The sequence below is a fragment of the Erythrolamprus reginae genome, chromosome 3 (genome assembly GCF_031021105.1).
Source record: "Erythrolamprus reginae isolate rEryReg1 chromosome 3, rEryReg1.hap1, whole genome shotgun sequence".
NCBI classification, from domain to species: Eukaryota; Metazoa; Chordata; class Lepidosauria; order Squamata; family Dipsadidae; genus Erythrolamprus; species Erythrolamprus reginae.
This window is the reverse complement of record NC_091952.1, coordinates 5,820,233-5,837,757: the sequence shown is the minus strand read 5'-3', so window position 1 is coordinate 5,837,757 and position 17,525 is coordinate 5,820,233. Positions and strand designations below refer to the sequence as shown.

At 47.8% G+C, this 17,525-nt stretch overlaps 1 pseudogene; it reads left to right on the top strand.

Moving 5' to 3' along the window:
• The first annotated feature begins 1,240 nt into the window (after positions 1-1,240).
• LOC139165568 (prenylated Rab acceptor protein 1 pseudogene) lies at positions 1,241-5,487 on the top strand (annotated as a pseudogene).
• The last annotated feature ends 12,038 nt before the right edge of the window (positions 5,488-17,525 follow it).

The window sequence follows — 17,525 nt, the reverse complement described above, 5'->3', positions numbered from 1 at the left end:
AGAGGGAGAGAGGGGGAGAGAAAGAGATAGCAAGAGAAGGAGAGAAAGAGATAGCAAGAGAGGGAGAGAGAGAAAGAGAGAGGGAGAGGGGGGAGAGAAAGAGATAGCAAGAGAGGGAGAGGGAGAAAGAGAGGGAAAGAAGGGGGGAGAGAAAGATAGCAAGAGAGGGAGAGAGGGAGAGGGGGGAGAAAGAGAGAGGGAGAGAGGGGGAAGAGAAAGAGAGAGAAAGAGATAGCAAGAGAGGGAAAGAGAGAAAGAGAGGGAGAGGGGGGAGAGAAAGAGAGAGAAAGAGATAGCAAGAGAGGGAGAGAGAAAGAGAGAGGGAGAAAGAGGGGGAAGGAGGGTGAGGGAAAGACATAGAGGGAGGGAAGGAGGGAGAGAGAAGGAGGGCAAAAAAGAGAGGAAGGGAGAAACAAAGAGATGGAGATAGAGGGGAAAAGAAAGAGGAAGGAAGGGAGAGAGAAAGAGGGAGAGAGAGAGAAATAGAGCGAAAGGGAGGAAGAGAGAGATTTTTTTTGTCCAAACTTTTTTTAGCCCCCCCCCCCCCTCAATGTTCCCCAGGATTTTCTAAATGTGAATAATGTGCCGCGGCTCAAAAAGGTTGGGAAACACTGGTCTAAAGTTCTAAACCCAAACCCAGCCAGGATATTACTGCCCACACCACGCCGCCTCTCATTAACCTGGTTTAAACGGCAGTAAGGGACCTCTAGCCCGCCTCAGCTTTAACGTATCTCGCAGAGTGGTTGTTACGCGAGGGGGCGGGCGGGGAGGGGAGAAAAATGAGACTTCGCAGGGTAACGCGCAACCGGATCGGACGCGAAGGAATAGCCGCATCTGATCACGGCCAGGGAAAACGAATAGATCCAGCCGTGCGGGGGAAAGGAAAAATTCATAAGGGAGACAGAGATCGCTTCCGATCCAAGATCAGGAGAAGGGCGGTGGAAGGGGTCGAAAGCGCGCGGGGCTGGCTGGCTCCCACCGGAGAAAGCGACCAGGGGAGGTTTGCTGAGCTTCCGCGGGTCCCGCCAGGCTGCTCCGGAGACTGGATCCGGCAGGGGCTGGAGGGGATGGGGGCATCCCAGTCAGTCCTACCCCCTCCCTGGATCCCCTCGTCTATTCCACCCGCACCGCTCTCCTTGCCTTGACTTTGATGATATTCATCTTCATCTTTTAGTCCAGTGGGCGTTGCGTGGGTGTGAATGTCTTGAGTCAGGAGGGCGCACAGCAATATAAGATCCAAGGACGACAGCGACCAGGCAGGACCAGCGACCGCGGCGGCGCCTGCAAGGTGAGTGCGCTCGAGGGGAAGGCGGCGGGATTGGGTCACCGGGGCTGCTTGGGAAGGAAGCGGCCGGCGGCCGGGAAGGCAGCGGGGCCGGCCGGGCGTTGCGCCAACCCTAACCCTTTTTCAGCTCGGCCCTCCGCTGGGCTCTGAGCTGAAGTTTTCTAGAGAACTTTTTAGGACAAGTTATAACCCGACAGACGGAGATCCTGAGCGAGCAGGAATTGATAAGGAGAGAGGGGCGGCACACAAATCTAATAAATAAATAAATAAAATAATTATTTATTTTATTTAAAAATAGTCTTCGGAAAGGGGCGCATACAAATCTAATAAATTGAATTGAACTGAATTTAAGACAAAAGAAAGAAAGAGAAGAAAGTAGGGAAAGAACCAAACCCAAAGTGCAGAAAGAAAGAAAAAATAAAGGAATTTCTAGTTTCTTCTACAGAAGAAGCCTCTTCTTCTAAGGTTAGAACCTTAACTTTTATTTTTCCTGGGTTATTATAATGTATGTATGTGTGTATGTATGTATGTATGTATGTATGTATGTATGTATGTATGTATGTAATATATTTATATGTATGTATATGTACATGTAGTTTTTATGTTTCTGTATAATCTGTAATATAATGGGATATATAATCCGTAATACATATATATATGATTTACAGTATATTCATCCATCTCTATCATCAATCTGTCATCTATCTATCTATCTATCTATCTATCTATCTATCTATCTATCTATCTATCTGTTATCTGTCTGTATTTATCATCTATTATCTATCCATCCATCCAACCATACATACACAAATCAGAATCCTATCACCCCCCACACCTCCTGTAAAATATCCTAAAGGGCTTTCCAATCAGCATTAAAAAATTAATCATCTTTCATCAATAACGGGCAATTATAAACAAAATAACCAATCATAAGGTTTCCTGCCTGATCAGGGGGTTGGACTAGAAGACCTCCACGGGGTGACTTGATCAAAGTGTATAAATTCATGCATGGGATAGAAAAGATGGATAGAGAAAAATTATTTTCTCTATCACACAAGACAAGGGGGCCCTCCCTAAAGCTCTTAGGTAAGAAAGTGAGGACAAATCAAGGGAAATGTTTCTTCACCCAGAGGGTCCTTAGTTTATGGAATTCACTTCCAGAAGAGGTCTGTCAGCTGTCAGCTTGGATAGCTTCAAGGCAGGATTAGACAGATTTATGGATGCCAAGCGTATGGGTGGTTATTGAAATGAATGCCCAAGTGCTGCCTCTATGTTGGTTGAGGCAGGCAGGATTCCCTTGGGTCCCATTTGTTGGGGGTCGAGGGAAAGGGAGGGTCTTGCCTTCTCTGTCTGCTCAAGATCCCCATGGACAATTGGTGGGCCACTGTGTGACATAGAATGCTGGACTCGATGGGCTTTGGCCTGATTCAGCAGGGCTCTTCTTATGTTCTTATGTCCCATTCATTTTTGTTACTCTGTTATTATGTTTTCTTTACAGATGCCTTTTGGTCATCTCAGTTGGTTCTAGCCCCCTCAGGATCCTTGACTTTGATGCCTCCCCAAAACACTCCCAAGATTACCAGGGAGCTTTTTCGATTTGCTGCACACTAGAAGGTTGAAATGATCCCCGGAGATGTAGAAGAAGAAGCCCCTCTTGCCGCTAACACTCCAAACTAAATAAACTCCGATTTTCTAAATAAATTCAGTCTATGAAAAGTAAATTTAATGGACTCCACTTCTGAATCCAATTTTCCCCAAGGAGGAAAAAAGTTTGCAGATTGGTTGATTTATTTATTTAATTTATTTATTATTAGAGTTGAAAGGGACCTTACAGGTCACCAAGTCCAACCCCCTGCTTTAAGCAGGAAATCCTACAGCATCCTAGCCAAATGACAGTCCAATCTCCTCTTGAAAGTGTCCAAAGTTGGGGAGTTCACAACCTCCGCTGGCAGGCCGTTCCATTGGTTGATCGCTCTGACTGTCAGGAAGTTCTTCCTTATCTCCTTATTTATCTGGAATGAGGAATAGAATAGCATAACAGAGTTGGAAGGGACCTTGGAGGTCTTCTAGTCCAACCCCCTGCTTAGGCAGGAAACCCTATATCACTTCAGACAAATGGTTATCTGTCATCTTCTTAAAAATTTCCAGTGTTGGGGCATTTACAATTTCTGGAGGCAAGCTGTTCCACAGATTAATTGTTCCAACTGTCAGGAAATTTCTCTCTGTTGCTTCTCTCCTTGATTAGTTTCCACCCATTGCTTCTTGTTCTACCTTCAGGTGTTTGGAGAATAGTTCCCTCTTCTTTGTGGCAACCCTTGAGATATTGGAACACTGCTATTATGTCTCCCCTGGTCCTTCTTTCCATTAAACTAGACATACCTAGTTCCTGCAACAATTCTTCATATGTTTTAGCCTCCAGTCCCCTAATCATTTTTGTTGCTCTTCTCTGCACTCTTTCTAGAGTCTCAACATCTTTTTTCACATCGTGGTGACCAAAACTGAATGCAATATTCCAAGCGCGGCCTTACCAGGGCCTTATAAAGTGGTATTAATACTTCACGCAATCTTGATTCTATCCCTCTGTAGTGTTGGCTTTTTGGCAGCTGCTGCACACTACTGGCTCATATTTAATTGGTTGTCCACCAGGACTCCAAGATCCCTCTCACAGTTACTACTGTTGAGCAACGTATCACATATACTGTAGCTGTGCGTTTTGTTTCTCTTGCCTAAATGTAGAACCTTACTTTTTTCACCATTGAATTTCATTTTGTTAGATAGCATCCAATGTTCAAGTCTGTCAAGATCCTTCTGCATCTTGAACCTATCTTCTGGAGAGTTGGCTATTCCTGCCAGTTTGGTGTCATCTGCAAATTTGATGAGTTCCCCATCTCTCCCTTTGTCCAAGTCATTGATAAAAATATTGAAGACTACTGGGGCTAAAACAGAGCCTTTGGGTACTCCATTGCATACTTCCATCCTTGTAGATGCAGGTCCATTGAGCACTAAACATTGAGTGTGGTTGGTCAGCCATTTTCAAATCCATCTGTTAGTGTTGCTGTCTAACCCACATTTTTCTAATTTATCTAGTAGTAGGTTATAGTGTACTTTATCAAATGCCTTAGTGAAGTCCAAGTAAATTATATCGACAGCATTCCTCTAGTCCACTGATTTGTCATTTTGTCAAAGAATGCAATAAGATTAGTCTGGCATGATCCATGCTGGCTTTTGGTTATTACTTTGTTTTCTTCTAGGTGTTCACTGATTTGTTGCTTGATTCATTGCAAATGCATACATACATACATACATACATACATACATACATACATACATACATGTTATTCCTATTCCATTCTATTCTATACCCTGTTCTGATGGGTGTGCATAAGCGCACCAGCCTGCCTACTGTCCTTGTCCTACTGTCCCCATTTTTTATAATCATTTTATGGGTTTATGTCTAGGTTTTGCTTATTTATATGTATTTATATCCATTATATCCAGAGCGATCGCTTCTGCCGAGGAGCTGGATTGGGTTCTGTTACAGCTTCTAATTCTTAATTTACTATGGCTGTTAAAACTGAACCAGAACATCTCTCTCATGAAACCACTGAGGTCAAGACATTAGAAGTGTTGTTCAACAAGATCAACATCCTAGCACTCTTGTTTCAAGCTAAGGAATGGCTAGATCAGCGTTGGTCTACTACTCATCCCTGGGCCAACTTCGTGGACCAGAGGCATTTTGCAAAGCCACAGAATTTTGAAAAACTGGGTAAACGTCTTGTCCGCAACTTGGAATATTTCCAGAGCAATTACATTTTTGTCTTCCTAGGACTTATCGTCTGTTGCCTCATCACCTCACCTTTACTTCTGATTGCAGTTGCTGTGTTCTTTGGGGCCTGTTACATCATGTACTTGAAGACCCAGCAGTCACAGCTTGTTCTGTTTGGCCGAAAGTTCAGCATAGCCCATCAATACAGTCTGGCTGCTGTTGTGTCTTTTACATTCTTCTGGCTGGCAGGTGCTGGCTCATCCGTCTTTTGGGTGCTGGGTGCTACCTTGGTTGTCATTGGTTTCCATGCCACCTTCTATGAACTGGAACCGGAACTGGATTTTGCTTATTTACATCGATATTTAGAGCGATTGTTTACGCCAAGGAGACGAATTGGGTTCTGTTAGAGCTTCTCAGTCTTTATTTACCATGGCTGGGAAAACTGGACCAGAACATCTAGCCCCTGAGGTCATTGGTTCTCATGCCGCCTTCCATGAACTGGAATCCAGAGACTGGTGAATTGCAGATGGAGCCTGTGTAAAAACTGTGGCACTTCCTCTCGCATCCATCACTTCCCTCGCTCCCAACCTCATTTGTTGTTACATTGCCTATGTACCCAAATGCTATTTCATTCAATGTCGATATGCCAACTTAAATTGCAATTCCCTCTGCATCTTGGAAACTCCTCATGGCTACCCTATGTTGAAGATGTTCTCCCATTTCTGATTTCTCAGATATTTTTCCATCTCTGAAAGTCTTATTCCTGGGGGTTGGGTTTTTAAAAAAAAAATTATATTAATAGTGTGCAGCGCCGAGGCCGTAAGGAGTTCGACGGCTTATAAATTGCATTAATAGATAAATAATTTGTGCCATTTTTTCATGTGTCCATGTCTATGTCTACACTGATACTGCTTTCCTTGTAGTTGACTAAACAAACAAATCTAATCTAATCTATTCCATTCTGTACCTCTCTCTCTCTGAAAAATAGCTTTTTCTCTACCTATTGAATTCTTTCCAAAGACCTGGGATCGGCATAGGGGATTTCCGGTTCCGGGGGTAGCGGCGAGAAGATGGAGGATTCGCTGCTCCTCTGAGACAACGGCAAAATTCATCAAAAAAATGAGTCAATCCAGATCAAATGTTGTCTGATTCCTTCTGGTTTGTCAGCCTTTCGTGCTGGGAACCTAAAAAACCGAATGCTGGTGTGTGTGTTTGTGGCGCTGGGGACAAAATAGCCTGAGAAACTGCTGAGAAACTGCTGGAGGTGATCAGCTGGGGAGCGGAAGATGGCGTCTGCTCCTACCGGCTGCCCGATGCCGAGACGGAGAGGAAAGAAACGCGAGGCACCAGAAAGTGAGAGTGACTGGGGCCGTAGCGATGGAATAACAGAAGAGATGGAGAAGTTGAATGGACGGAGCGGAGACCACCGTCGAGGCTGGGACGTGCCTGCCTGTGCCTGCCTGTTCTGTGAGACCGAGGACGCCGAGGACGCGGTTGGCTGCCGGCGCTGGAGGTCGTTTGGGAAGAGCGGAGGAGCTGGGAATGTCATCTGGAGCGGCAGTCTAATCCCCTGTATAGCACCAGTGAGTGAGAGTCGCTGGTGCCGAGGGGGGATGAAGGGAGCGGCGTTGGAGTTCAAAGGAAGGAGACTGAGGCGAGTTGGGGGCTGTCGTGTGGAGCTGATTGCATTGGCTGAGATTGGACTAAAAGAACAGAGTGGATATAGCTGGGGGAGAGTGAACAGTGGAAACTGAATTGTCGAACTTTGAGGGTGTGGGTAGATGTTAAGATCGTCGCTTTGTCGTCTCCCCCCCCCTCTTCCTCCCCCTGCTCCCATTTCACATTTCCTGTATTCCCTATTGCATTACACTGAAGAACTGCGCCCCTGGTGGATGGCTCTATAACTACAACAGACTTAATGAAGGATTTTACTAAAGACATTATTATCATCCTGTTCTGGATTGGCTGATTGACTGATGAATTTTAATTTACCTATTTATTTAAGAACTGGTTCTATATTAATTGATTATATCTATCTAATTGTCTCAGATTAATTTTATAACTGATTGGTTAACTTTTTAAATTAACTAACTATTTTTAATTTTTATATATTTTTTAACTAATTTATTGGGGGGTAATTTTAGTGATGGATATCTGGGATCAGATGGAAGGTATATATGAAATGAATCGAATGAATGGTGGGAACAATAGGGTCAGTATGAATGCAGAATTTAGCCTACCTGGCGGTAGAGAGACAGGAGGGATGGGGGTATCTTTCTCTGGGGTGACAGAGGGCCAGAATATCCCGGTCCTGCTGGGGAGAGGTAGATATGGTGGGAGTCACGGGGCTAGCCGTTCTGGAGGAGAAAGAGATCGCTGCTTAATAGCGATCCCTTGTTCCGGTTCCGTGAGCTCAAACCGGAGCCCTGGTGACGAGTGTAATCCGGGCCCTGGGCTCAAGCTGCTGCTACTCAATGCCAGATCGGTCGTGAATAAAGCTCTCCTCATCCGGGATCTGATCCTGGATGAGGAGGCCGATCTGGCATGTGTTACTGAAACCTGGCTGGGCCCAGAGGGAGGGGTGCCTCTCTCGGAAATATGTCCAGCTGGGTTTCAGATATGGCACCAGCCTCGACCCCAGGGAAGGGGGGGAGGAGTGGCTATTGTAGCCAGGGAGAGCCTCCATCTGCGTAGACTCGTTGCTCCTGAGATCGCGGGTTGTGAGTCACTCCTTGTGAAGTTGGACTTAGGGGTTCAGGTGGGCTTGTTACTCACGTACCTGCCTCCCAGCTGCATGTCAACAGCCCTGCCTGTGCTGCTCGAAGAGGTGGCCGGGCTGGCGGTGGAGTTCCCCGGACTTATTGTCCTGGGGGACTTCAAACTGCCGTCGCTCGGCGGTTCCTCAGGATTAGCACAGGAGTTCATGGCCACCATGACAGCCATGGACCTGACTCAAGTAGTTCAGGGTCCGACTCACGAGGGTGGACACACACCCGACTTGGTATTCCTCTCGGAGCAATTGAATAGTGGTCTGAGACTAAGGGGCTTAGAAGCATTGCCTTTGTCATGGTCAGACCATTTTCTACTGCGGCTCAACTTCCTGGCTCCAATCCTCCCCCGCAGGGAGGCGGAACCGATTAGGAGGTTCCGCCCCAGACGCCTGATGGACCCTGAGGGCTTTCAGAAGGCGCTTGGGGTTTTACCAGATTCGCTCGTCCACAGCTCGGCAGAGTCTCTTGCTGAGGCCTGGAACAAGGCTGCAGCGGAGGCTCTTGACCGAATTGCGCCACTGCGACCTCTCTGTGGCACTAGACCCCGTAGAGCTCCATGGTTCAACGAGGAGCTCCGGGAGTTGAAACGCCAGAAGAGACGTCTAGAGAAGCGATGGAGGAAGAGTAAGTCCGAATCCGACCGAACACTTGTAAGCCGCCCCGAGTCTTCGGAGAGGGGCGGCATACAAATCCAAGTAATAAATAAATAATAAAATAAAATAAAATAAATAATAAAATAATAAATAAAGAGCTTTTATTAAGACTTACATAGTGGCGCTCAAGGCGGTAAGATGCGCGTACCATGCCGCCTTGGTTGCATCAGCGGGATCCCGCCTGGCTGCCCTGTTTAGGGTAACCCGCTCCCTTCTAAATCAGGGGGGAGTTGGGGAACCCTTGCAGGGCAGTGCTGAGGAATTTAACTCGTTTTTCGCTGATAAAGTCACTCGGATCCGAGCTGAACTCGACTCCAATTGCATAGCAGTATCGGCTGACAATGAGTCAGTCGAGGTGACTGGGGCTAAACGTCTTTGTCCATCTGTCTGGGAGGAGTTTGACTTGGTGACACCTGATGAAGTGGACAAGGCCATTGGAGCTGTGAGTTCTGCCACCTGCTTACTGGATCCGTGTCCCTCTTGGTTGGTTTCGGCCAGCAGGGAGGTGACACGGAGCTGGGCCCAGGAGATTACCAACGCTTCCTTGGGGAGGGGAGTTTTTCCATCACTCTATAAAGAAGCGCTTGTGCGCCCCCTCCTCAAGAAGCCCTCCCTGGACCCAGCCGTATTTAACAACTATCGTCCAGTCTCCAACCTTCCCTTTATGGGGAAGGTTGTCGAGAAGGTGGTGGCATTCCAGCTCCAGCGGTCCTTGGAAGAAGCCGATTATCTAGGTCCCCAGCAGTCGGGTTTCAGGCCCGGCTACTGCACGGAAACTGCTTTGGTCGCGTTGATGGATGATCTCTGGCGGGCCCGGGACAGGGGCTTGTCCTCTGTCCTGGTGCTTCTTCACCTCTCAGCGGCTTTCGATACCATCGACCATGGTATCCTTCTGCGCCGACTGGAGGGGTTGGGAGTGGGAGGCACTGTTCTCCAGTGGTTCTCCTCCTACCTCTCCGGTCGGTCGCAGTCGGTGTTAGTGGGGGGTCAGAGGTCGACCTCTAGGTTTCTCCCTTGTGGGGTACCTCAGGGGTCGGTCCTCTCCCCCCTGCTATTTAATATCTACATGAAACCGCTGGGTGAGATCATCCAAGGGCATGGGGTGAGGTATCATCAATATGCGGATGATACCCAGTTGTACATCTCCACCCCATGTCCAGTCAGCGAAGCAGTGGAAGTGATGTGCCGGTGCCTGGAGGCTGTTGGGGCCTGGATGGGTGTCAACAAACTCAAACTCAATCCAGACAAGACGGAGTGGCTGTGGGTGTTGCCTCCCAAGGACAATTCCATCTGTCCGTCCATTACCCTGGGGGGGGGAACTACTGACCCCCTCAGAGAGGGTGCGCAACTTGGGCGTCCTCCTCGACCCACAGCTGACATTGGAACATCATCTTTCGGCTGTGGCGTGGAGGGCGTTTGCCCAGGTTCGCCTGGTGCACCAGTTGCGGCCCTATTTGGACAGGGAGTCATTGCTCACAGTCACTCATGCCCTTATCACCTCGAGGTTCGATTACTGCAACGCTCTCTACATGGGGCTACCTTTGAAAAGTGTTCGGAAACTTCAGATCATGCAGAACGCAGCCGCGAGAGCTATCGTGGGGCTTCCTAGATTCGCCCACGTTTCTACAACACTCCGTGGCTTGCATTGGCTGCCGATCAGTTTCCGGTCCCAATTCAAAGTGTTGGTCATGACCTTTAAAGCCCTACATGGCATTGGACCAGAATACCTCCGGAACCGCCTACTACCGCACGAATCCCAGCGGCCGATAAGGTCCCACAGAGTTGGCCTTCTCCGGGTCCCGTCGACTAAACAATGTTGTCTGGCGGGCCCCAGGGGAAGAGCCTTCTCTGTGGCGGCCCCGGCCCTCTGGAATCAACTCCCCCCCGGAGATTAGAACTGCTCCCACCCTCCTCGTCTTCCGTAAACTACTTAAGACCCATCTATACCGCCAGGCATGGGGGATTTGAGACACCTTTCCCCCAAGCTTATTATAATTTATGTTTGGTATGTATGTGCTGTTTGGTTTTTAATTGATAGGTTTTTTAGTTTTTTCTTAATATTAGATTTGTGCCTGTACAATATTGTTTTATCGCTTGTTGTGAGCCGCCCCGAGTCTTCGGAGAGGGGCGGCATACAAATCTAATAAATTATTATTATTATTATTATTATTATTATTATTATTATTGTTGTTGTTGTTGTTCAATGGCGTTAAAGGTGTGCCAGGCTGTTGGCAGATGGAAACACCAACACCTGATCGATGACCCAGTTCCCCAAACACGACAAACCCTCTGAAGTGAACTCAAAGATTCCTTTATTAGGAGCCCCAGCAGCCCCAGCAAAAAGTTTCTTTCTCACCGCATGCTAACAATTCTGGCTGGCCGAGAGATGAATACTTACTTGTCTGCCACATCTATTCATCTCCGTCCGGTCTTTTATCCTCAGAGCTACAATGGGGCTTCGCTAACAGCGGTGGTTCTTCCTTAACAAGGACCAGCCCATGGATTTCCACTGCACTCCTCTCCTCTGCGCTTCTTGCATCATGCAGTGGACCCAGCTGTTCCTCCTCCTCCTCCTCAGCTACCTCCAGACCTGTTGACTCTCCATCTGAGGGCTGACCCATGGCCCAGGTTCCACCTCTGGCTCTCTCTCTGTGTGCCAGCTCCATTCCCTCCTCAGAGCTCTTGCATTGCCTTGAGGCGGACTCTGATTCCCACACCTCCTCTTCTTCTGATTTGGCTGCTCAAGAGACCGGTGATTGACAGGCCACAACAACCTGGTTCTTGAAGAGTCTGCAGGCTGGGGATAGCAGAAGTCTCATCTGGAATATCCTCTCAACAGAGACCCTCAAATAAATTTTGAAAGATCCTTCCCCAATTAGAGCACTTATTTTAGGAAGCTTGAAAAAGACATTTCCCATAAAGAGCCATGGTGGCACGGTGGTTAGAGTGCAGAACTTCAAGCTACTTCTGCTGCCTGCTGGCTGCCTGCAATTTGGCAGTTCAAATCCCACCAGTTTAAGGTTGACTTTATTTATTTATTTATTGGATTTGTATGCCACCCCTCTCCGTGGACTCGGGGCGGTTAACAACAGTGATAAAAACAGAATGTAAAAATCCAATACTACAACAGCTAAAAACCCTTGTTATAAAACCAATCATACATACAAACATACCATGCATAAATTGTAGAAGCCTAGGGGGAAAAGAATATCTTAGTTCCCCCATGCCTAACGGCAGAGGTGGGTTTTGAGGAGCTTACGAAAGGCAAAGAGGGTGGGGCTGTTCTAAATTCTGGGGGGAGTTGGTTCCAGAGGGCCGGGGCCGCCACAGAGAAGGCCCTTCCCCTAGGCCCCACCAAATGACATTGTTTAGTTGACGGGACCCGGAGAAGGCCCACTCTGTGGGACCTAACTGGTCGCTGGGATTCGTGCGGCAGAAGGCGGTCCCTGAAATAATCTGGCCTGGTGCCATGAAGGGCTTTATAGGTCATAACCAACACTTTGAATTGTGACCGGAAACTGATCGGCAACCAATGCAGACTTAGTCTTGCATCCTTCCGAGGTGTGTAAAATGAGGACCCAGATTGTTGGGGACAATATATGCTGACTCTGTAAACCGCTTAGAGAGGGCTGTAAAGCACTGTGAAGCGGTATATAAGCCTAAATGCTATTGCTATTGTTTTTTCCCCCCATTGTAAAATGTAACGATTTTATACACAAACACACAGAGAGAGAAACAATCCCAGCATAAACCTTTTTAATATTTATTACATTAATCCCCCATCTCATTCGAACAAAGGAACCAGGCCTATATGAATATAATCTGCATTTAACACAGGTTGGTTTTATAACAGCCAAGAGCTGGATCTCTCCTTTGATCACAGGGGTGCGTCTATGTCCCCTGCTTGGCAATCGCAGGCCTATCCCTCCGCGTTCCAGATTGCTTTCCCCCCCTCTACTCAGGGGAATTCCTAGTTCTGGGATTTCCTGGTGGTCTCCTTTCCCAGTCCTAACCATGTGCGACCTTGCATAAGTTACCGTTATACCTCAAATTGAATGATTTAAAAGATATAAATCTCAAGTAAAACATCATAAATAGGAGCTGTCCGTTATGGGGAGGAGGAATGGACACTCTAGAGACGTTTAAAAAAACATATTTAAACATTGGTTTGGCTAGAACTAAAAATTACACGTGAAAACCTTTCTCCCTGAGGATGTCTATGGAGCTTCTCCGTCATCCAGGTCACGGTTTTCCCAAAGGTGCTTTTCCAGGAGGCAACTGGACTTTCTGGGTTTTCTTTGAGGACGTTTCGCTCCTCATCCAAGCAGCTTTTTACTGAATGGTGAGGAATGATCAGAACTGAAATGTCTTGGATGAGAAGCGAAACGTCTTTAAGAAAATCCAGGAAGTCCAGTTGCCTCTTGGAAAAAAAAAAAAGCACATTTGGGACTCCCTGACGATGAGGATATTCAAACAACTACAACTACAGTACTCATCTTTTACACTGCCACCTGGGAGCAACTTATTTTTGTAAGCCGCCCTGAGTCAACGGTGAAGAGCAGTACAGTATAGAAATCCAAAAAATAAACAAATATTTTATTTATTTGTTTGGCTGGAAATATCTCTGCCATTAATGTGGTCCGGTTCTAGAACTATAAAAATCTTGTTTTATTTGAGCTCCCCCACCCAAAAAAAATAAAAATAAAATTAATAATTTCCCCTTTTTCTACATTTTTGACACGAGACTGCATTTGTTTTTGTTTTTTAAATAATGCAACAATGTTGGTCACTATACTCAGCATGGCCTGGGAATGATGGGATCTGGAGTCCAACCGCCAAGGAATTGGGGAGGAAGGTGCTATCACGGCACATGTTTTCCACTTGGCCAGGCTATTTTATTTATTTATTATTTATTTTTTGAATTTCTAGGCCGCCCTTCTCCGTAGCCTGAAGGCAGCTTACAACACTATTTTCTCTCAGGTGAGGCATATGGAGAGTGAAGTCCTATCTCCCTAATGTCATTCACCTTTATAAAGCAACCAGGCCTATCTATAAATGAGGAATTCAAAATTTGCCAATAAGACTTTTGGACTTCAACTCCCAGAATTCTCCAGCCAGATATACTGGAATTCTCCAGCTTTGCTGGCTGAAGAATTCTGGGAGTCGAAGGCCACAAGTCTTAAAGTTGCCAAGTTTGGAGATCTTTGAATTAAACCAGGATGGTTTTCTAGTAACAGAGTTGGATTTTTGAGTTGACAAAAAGAGGGACAGGCAGCCCTCAACTTACAACAAGGACACCAGAAAAAGAAGTGACTTATTGACGATTTTTCAAAAGTTGCAGTCTACCGTGACCACATGATGAAAATTCAGATGCTCAACCACTGGTTCGACAGTTGCAGTGTCCCAGGATCAGGTTGCAACTTTCTGACAAGCAAAATCAACTGTGTGGGGATGATCCTGGTTCACTTAACGAATGGGTTAGTAATTTGTCAGTGGCAGTGATTCACTTAATAACTGCGGCAAGAAAAGTGGTAAAATGGGCCAAAGACTCACTTAACCAATGCCTCACTGAACAACAGAAATGTTGGGACTCAATTGGGATTCTGGACTTCAGCAAAGCCTTTGATACGGTTCCACATAAAGGGCTGATAGATAAATTAGTGATGATTGGACTTAATCCCTGGATAGTTCAGTGGATTTCAAGCTGGCTGAAGCATAGACATCAGAGAGTTATTGTTAATGGTGAGTATTCTGAGCAGAGACAGGTTACAAGCGATGTGCCACAAGGATCTGTTCTGAGTCCTATTCTTTTTAATATGTTTGTGAGTGACATAGGGGAAGGTTTGGTAGGGAAGGTTTGCCTATTTGCCGATGACTCTAAAGTGTGCAATAGGGTTGATATTCCTGGAGGCGTCTGTAATATGGTAAATGATTAAGCTTCACTAGATACATGGCCAAAGCAATGAAAACTGCAGTTTAATGCTGCTGCTTAATGCCAGGTCGGTGGTAAATAAAGCTCTCCTCATCCGGGATCTGATCCTGGATGAGGAGGCCGACCTGGCATGTATTACTGAAACCTGGCTGGGCCCAGAGGGAGGTGTTCCTCTCTCTGAAATTTGCCCAGCCGGGTTTCAGATATGGTATCAACCTTGACCCCAGGGAAGGGGGGGAGGAGTGGCTATTATAGCCAGGGAGAGCCTTTGCCTACGTGGACTCACTGCTCCGGAAATTGCGGGTTGCGAGTCACTCTTGATGAAGTTGGACTTAGGGGTTCAGGTGGGCTTATTTCTCACGTACCTGCCTCCCAGCTGCGTGTCAAAAGCCCTGCCTGTGCTACTCGAGGAGGTAGCCGGGTTGGCGGTGGAGTTCCCCAGACTTATTGTCTTGGGGGACTTCAACCTGCCGTCACTCGGCGAAACCTCTGGGTTGGCACAGGAGTTCATGGCCACCATGACAGCCATGGACCTGACTCAAGTAGTATGGGGTCCGACTCACGAGGGAGGGCACGCACCTGACATGGTATTCCTTTCCGAGCAATTGAGTAATGGTCTGAGACTAAGGGGCTTAGAAGCATTGCCTTTGTCATGGTCAGACCATTTTCTACTACGGCTTGACTTCCTGGCTCCAATCCTTCCCCGCAGGGAGGCGGAACCAATTAAGATGTTCCGCCCCAGACGCCTGATGGACCCAGAGGGCCTTGTCCACAGTTCGGCAGATGGACCCAGAGGCACTTGTCCACAGTTCGGCAGAGTCTCTTGCGAAAGCCTGGAACAAGGCCGCAGGGGAGGCTCTTGACCGGATTGCGCCTTTGCGACCTCTCCGTGGCGCTAGACCCCGTAGAGCTCCATGGTTCAACGAGGAGCTCCGGGAGTTGAAACGCCAGAAGAGACGTCTAGAGAAGCGATGGAGGAAGAGTAGGTCTGAATCTGATCGAACACTTGTAAGAGCTTTTATTAAGACTTACAAAGTGGCGCTCAAGGCGGCAAGATGCGTGTACCATGCCGCCTTGATTTCATCAGCGGAATCCCGCCCGGCCGCTCTGTTTAGGGTGACCCGCTCCCTTTTTAATCAGGGGGGAGTTGGGGAGCCCTTGCAGAGCAGTGCCGAGGATTTTAACACGTTTTTCGCTGATAAAATCGCTCAGATACGGGCCGACCTCGACTCCAATTGGGAAACAGAGTTGACTGACAACGAGTCAGTCGAGGTGACTGAGGCACGTACTTGTCCAGCTGTCTGGGAAGAGTTTGATCTGGTGACACCTGATGAAGTGGACAAGGCCATTGGATCTGTGAGTTCCGCCACCTGTTTACTGGATCCGTGTCCCTCCTGGTTGGTCTCGGCCAGCAGGGAGGTGACACGAAGCTGGGTCCAGGAGATTACCAACGCTTCCTTGGGGAGGGGAGTTTTTCCAACTCTCTATAAAGAAGCGCTCGTGCGCCCCCTCCTCAAGAAGCCCTCCCTGGACCCAGCCGTACTTAACAACTATCGGCCAGTCTCCAACCTTCCCTTTATGGGGAAGGTTGTTGAGAAGGTGGTGGCGCTCCAGCTCCAACGGTCCTTGGAAGCAGCCGATTATCTAGGTCCCCAGCAGTCAGGTTTCAGACCCGGTTACAGCACGGAAACTGCTTTGGTCGCGTTGATGGATGATCTCTGGCGGGCCCGGGGTTTATCCTCTGTCCTGGTGCTCCTTGACCTCTCAGCGGCTTTCGATACCATCAACCATGGTATCCTTCTGCACCGGCTGGAGGGGTTGGGAGTGGGGGGCACTGTTCTTCAGTGGTTCTCCTCCTACCTCTCCGGCCGGTCGCAGTCGGTGTTAGTGGGGGGTCAGAGGTCGACTCCAAGGTCTCTCCCTTGTGGGGTGCCTCAGGGGTCGGTTCTCTCCCCCCTGCTATTTAATATCTACATGAAACCGCTGGGTGAGATCATCCAAGGACATGGGGTGAGGTATCATCAGTACGCTGATGATACCCAGCTTTACATCTCCACCCCATGTCCAGTCAACGAAGCAGTGGAAGTGATGTGCCGGTGTCTGGAGGCTGTTGGGGCCTGGATGGGTGTCAACAGACTCAAGCTCAACCCGGATAAGACGGAGTGGCTTTGGGTCCTGCCTCCCAAAGACAATTCCATCTGTCCGTCCATTATCCTGGGGGGGGGAATTATTGACCCCCTCGGAGAGGGTCCGCAACTTGGGCGTCCTCCTCGATCCACAGCTTACATTAGAAAACCATCTTTCAGCTGTGGCGAGGGGGGCGTTTGCCCAGGTTCGCCTGGTGCACCAGTTGCTGCCCTATCAGGACCGGGACTCATTGCTCACAGTCACTCATGCCCTCAACACCTCGAGGTTCGACTACTGTAACGCTCTCTACATGGGGCTACCTTTGAAAAGTGTTTGGAAACTTCAGATCGTGCAGAATGCAGCTGCGAGAGCTGTCATGGGCTTACCTAGGTATGCCCATGTTTCACCAACACTCCGCAGTCTGCATTGGTTGGCGATCAATTTCCGGTCACAATTCAAAGTGTTGGTTATGACCTTTAAAGCCCTTCATGGCATTGGACCAGAATACCTCCGAGACCGCCTCCTGCCACACGAATCCCAGCGACCGATTAGGTCCCACAGAGTGGGCCTTCTCGGGGTCCCATCAACTAAACAATGTCGGTTGGCGGGCCCCAGGGGAAGAGCCTTCTCTGTGGCGGCCCCGACCCTCTGGAACCAACTCCCCCCGGAGATTAGAACTGCCCCTACTCTCCTTGCCTTTCGCAAGCTCCTTAAGACTCACCTGTGTCGTCAGGCATGGGGGAACTGAGACATCTCCCCCGGACATATACAATTTATGAATGGTATGTGTGTATGTATGTGTGTTTAGAAATGGGGTTTTTAAAATGTTTTTAGCAGAAATTTAGATTTGTTGTAAATTGTCTTTTGCACTTTGTTGTGAGCCGCCCCGAGTCTGCGGAGAGGGGCGGCATACAAATCTAAATAAACATAAACATAATGTTTCCAAGTGTAAAATAATGCACTTGGGGAAAAGGAATCCTCAATCTGAGTA